At 34.2% G+C, this 5,253-nt stretch overlaps 1 pseudogene; it reads right to left on the bottom strand.

The window, feature by feature from the left end:
• The window catches only part of LOC137645441 (uncharacterized), an 82,903-nt pseudogene extending 77,910 nt beyond the window's left edge, over positions 1-4,993 (bottom strand).
• Between the last annotated feature and the right edge of the window lie 260 nt (positions 4,994-5,253).

The raw sequence follows: 5,253 nt of genomic DNA, 5'->3' as shown, positions 1-5,253 counted from the left end.
GATAGAAGCAGAATGGGCTCAAACTGGGAAAGCAGCCCAGTACGTAAAGGAAATAAAGAAGCGACGAATGAATTATATATGAGACATTATAAATTATAGAAAAAAAACATTAAAATCAGTAACAAAGTAAAATAGATAAGTCATATATAATTTTGAAGCCAGACTTGTTAACCTATTCAACAGGAACACATTTGCAACATATTTGAACTTCTGAAGTTCCTCTGATTCAACAACCAGATTAGGAAGATAATTCCAAAATCTAGTCACCACTGGAATAAAACTTCCATAATGCCATGTGGTATTGTATCCGATGATGGAGAAGGCAAGACTTAGAATTCACTGCATACCTAATACTACGTACAGTCTAGGAAGATATTATATGAGTTGTATACAGTTAAAAAACATTATCAATTAAAAGATCTGGATATTGAGGAGCCACCGTTCTTGACCTAATCACAATTCAAATTTGAATTTTGATTGGGCTCAGCTTCATCTCTCCCAATTATCACCGTAAACTAATTTTAGCCAGCTCAAGGATTCAGAACCCACGGGTCTACATTCAAGAGATATATTTGATGCAAAGAGAGTAGCATCATCTGCATATGCAATAAGCTTGTTTGCTAACCCAAACTATATATCATGCGTATATAATAAGAAAAGTAATGGGCAGAGAACGGTACCCTGAGGAACACCAGATAATCACTGTGATGCCCGTCAAAAACTATTCTTTGCATTATATTACTTACAAATTCAGTATGATGAAAAGAGCCACCTACTCCCAACTGTATATACGTCTGAAAATAATGGCCTCATGACTAGACCGGTCAAGGGCAGCACTAAAATCAAGACCAGTCACACGAACTTCCAGACCACAATCAAGGAACCTTAGTACCTAATTGAAAGATGAACTTTACTAATGAAACAATAAATTTGGCATCAGCATTAAATTGATTTTATCCGTAATTCTTTCATAAAAGAAGATTATGATATTTCCGTCAAAAAACTTAAGATTACCGTCTTCTCCATTAACATTGAAGTCAAATTTCAGTTAATACTTGAAAGTAATTACCGCTAACACAGTAATCTCTTCATTTCTAAAATCAACAGCTGATTATGACAATATTTCAAGTTATTCATAACGCCAAGGCTTGATTGAACGAGAAAAAAACTAAGAGGAGGACTCTTACTGTTGATACTCGGATATAATGTGATATTTATCACAGATTTTTGTAGTTTTCCTTAGATGCATCATAAAAAGAGTTGAAAGGTTGAGCAATGTGGAGATACGCAAGAGGTGAAACAACTAACGTTAGTATAAGGATAGACCAGGATGTGTTGAGATGGCTTGTCATTTAGAATGAATGGAAGACGATACTCTGTTGAAAGGAGTAAATAATTTGGATGTGCTGGGATGAATGGGGGAGATATAAAACCTTGAAATGGCTTGAAATCTGGTGTGAAAGTGGTATTGGTAAAGAATAGTGGGGAATCAGAAACAAGGAAAAGAGATTATGGGTAAGAGAGAGGAGCAGGATACCAAGTGCAAGAGGGTTTGACAGGCTACAGATGAGCCTTCGATGTAGGTGCATGAAGTGACTATTGTTAAGGAAGATTTCTGGCCGTATGAATACACTCACGACTCAGTAATCTATATATTAATACAATAGCGTGTGTGTTCTTTATTTAGTGTCACGCTTTAAAGAAAATGGAAATAATTTCATGGTATACTCGTGTGTCACGCTTTACAGAAAACGGAAAGTATTTCATGGTATACTCTTACAAATTCAAATTAGATTTTGATTGCTTAACCAAAGCACATCTTATATAGTTTTTCCCAATTTTGTCTTTAGCACCTGAATTTTTTTTAAATATTAGACAAAAAATTGAGTTCTATCAATTTCCATAACCTAGATTATAAAATTAATATCGGGACTTTTCGTTTAACGACTAATCCGTTCTTATTGTAAAAGATTTCTCATAATTCTGATAACCCTTTGCTTCAAATCTTCCTAGACATTACTCAATTTCCCGTCCGCCTATCATATTCAATGACCATTAATAAAGCTCAAGGACAGACTTTCGATAAGGTTGGGATCTACCTACCACAACCTTGCTTTACTCATGGACAACTTTATGTAGCCTTCTCAAGAGCAAGGTCTAGGAACAGAATAATTCTACTCATGGCCAGAGAAGAAGAACTACCTTCACTAGAAATATTGTATATTTAGAAGTTTTGTAAATTGTTTCATATATTGCTATTTTTTTAAAAATAAATACACAAGTCAAATCTTATCACATTTTATTCAAACATGTATAGGTTAGGAACAGGATAATTAGTATTGAAAATATCATTTCGTGTAATTTACACGGGTTCCACTAGTTTAAGCATGAATGTTCAATCAATTATTACCTTTCTTTTTCACGTAGCCATCTAAAATGTAGACACACGCAAATACACACACACACACAGTGTGGTCAATTTTTCTTTATTTCTTAATTCCAATTTTTTTGGTCCAGTTTATGGATGGAATTAAGTTAGAGTAAGGGACAAACAGTAATATGCAGCCTTAAGCACATTTGTCAAGAACGAAGAAACATTTACCTACTTCAACCCCCTTTTAGTGTCATGCAACCATATCTCTCTCTGGATGTATTGCAAAGTAAATTTTCAGCAGACAACGTTGTCAGACCCATCTTCTTTTATTTAAATTCCCATTTAACGTTAAAATACCTTTTCAAATTCAATTTATTTTCAACCAGATTATAAGTCTCCTCAAATATATTCACATGAAAAAGAATTTTAGAATTTACATTTTCATATCTGTGAAGATTTTCCCCTTTGAGGCTCTTCCCTTCCGTTCCAATACCATTTCGTCTTCGTCTCCTTCCTCGCTAAACTTCAGAATGATTAACTTTTCGCCAACCTGTCGTCCGCAATTTCCTCTATATGATAAAGTGTCTCAGGAACATTCCGACTCTTTTTCATTTTCTCTTTGCCCACACTTACACCGAATAGTCTGGCCTATTCTTTACATACTCTCCTCTGTCCTCATACACCTGGCAACACTGAGACTACCAAACAATTCTTCTTCACCCATGGAGTTACTGCACTGTCATTGTTCAGTAGCCACTTTCCTCTAGGTAAGGGTAGAAGAGACGCTTTAATTATGGTAAGCACCTCTTCTGGGAGAAGGACACTTCAAAATCAAACCACTGTTCTCTAGTCTTGGGTAGTGCCATAACCTCTGTAACATGGTTTTCCACTGTCTTAGGTTAGAGTACACTTGCTTGAGGGTACACTCGGGGACATAATCCTATCTTATTTCTCTTCGTCTTGTTTTGTTAAAGTATTTATACAGTAGTTTATGTAGGAGATATCTATTTTATGTCACTGTTCTTAATTTTTTTTTCTTTCTTCAATGGGCTATTTTCCCTGTTGGGGCCCCTGGGCTTATAGCATCCTGCTTTTCCAACTAGGGTTGTATCTTAGCAAGTAATAATAATAATAATAATAATAATAATAATAATAATAATAATAATATGCATTTTATTCCACAAACAATCCGTCGTAACGTATCTAACTCTATATATACTTTCAAGAATCATACTTCACATTCATTTCTATAATCCAGCTTTGGCTTTCATACACATTTCTTTAATTCGTATATTTTACTGTGGGGAGGGGAGGTTATAAACCCTGTTTTACTTTCCTGGTTTACCCGGTTCTTTCACATTTTCTCTCTTCACCATCATCCACTATTTTACTCTGTTTTTCCCCAAAATAATTGTTCGAGTATTGTCGGCTGTTCTACCTTTTGTTTAAATGAAATCGAGAAATGATGTCAAAACCTTCACTTCATATTCACCGAATCGATCATAACATATCGAAAAACTTAGCTTGTTTGATCCTTCTATGAGATGCAAGGAGTGCTTTTAAATATTATGGAAAAGTACATGGCTTCTTTTACTTCCATCAACATTTTGCCTCTTACGCTTTATACCAAAATTTTATTAACGTGTCTAGTACGAGACTTATACGAAGTAGCAAACTTGTCTCCCAACTTAATTCTTAGATCTTCACGTAAAACTGAATCATATTTCGCCTACAAATGAACTTGTAAGAAGTTTCCTCCGTTTTCCGTTGCTTCAACACTTCAACATCAGTCCCATTTCTCCGATAATTTCTTCTTTCTCGGTGGCCTCGTAAAGTTAAATTGTGTTTAGCTAAGAATCTAAAAATATAAAAAATCTTGAAATAATTTCCTAACACTTTTTTACATGGCTTTCAACAACCACTAGCTCTTTTTTATGAATTGTTGCTCCACAAGCAATTCTAACTTCCAACTTCCTCCATTGTGTGAAATTCCGAACTTCAGGTGAATTGAATTCATACTCGGATATTTTGGGATTCAGCTACCAACATAGGTTGACTCGATATTCAAAATTAAATTTTTTCTTTCTGAAAAAAAGTTTGCAACGAAAGCAGTAAAAATATTTGGAAGGGGAGTAAACATTATTTCGTCATTTAGCAAAGTTTAGAAAAAAAAAAAACTAGCGTGTTAGCTTTCTAGTTTGATTGATTTAGTTGAGGTTTTCTGGCAGCCTGACATCTAAGGTGTGTTAGTTTTCTAGTTTGTCCTTTGATTAAAACACCTTGACAAATTATTTCATCAAAATAAGAATCCAGATTTTGACCCTGAGACGCACAAAGTCGTATCAGAAAGATCCATGTAGCACTGATAGTCTTGCTTGGCCAAAGGCCAACATCTTTTATGCCCACTTTCTTCCTCGTGTTCTTTATCCTTTGACGTAGTTGAAGCTGACAAATCTCTTTAAGTTGAATCCCTTGAATTTGATAATAATTCAATTAGTAAACTTCTCCAGCTTCAGTGATATTAGTTTCTATATGACTGATGTATTTCAATATTGCCCGTTCATTCTCTCTTGATAATTTCTCCAATGCCTTTCTCTTTTTTTCTTTAGCTTGCTTCATCAAGGGATAAAGTGATAATCTGATAAAAGTGAAAAACATTTGTTTTACGAGAAATAAATTCACAATACATGTTTATGTTTAAAAGAAAACCTAAGAAAAAAGAATGCCGCGAACTTGTGCTAAAAGTGATGAAGCTAAATACCATTAAGCCACAATTCGATACTATTTCGACCAATAACACATTAAAAGAAAAACATTATAAAAACTGAATCAAATCTGATAACAGTTGGCAAAAAAAAAAAAAAAAAAAAAAAAAAAAA

This window comes from Palaemon carinicauda, chromosome 8 (genome assembly GCF_036898095.1).
Source record: "Palaemon carinicauda isolate YSFRI2023 chromosome 8, ASM3689809v2, whole genome shotgun sequence".
NCBI classification, from domain to species: Eukaryota; Metazoa; Arthropoda; class Malacostraca; order Decapoda; family Palaemonidae; genus Palaemon; species Palaemon carinicauda.
The sequence above is the reverse complement of the archived record's forward strand: the minus strand, read 5'-3'. Positions and strand labels throughout refer to the sequence as shown.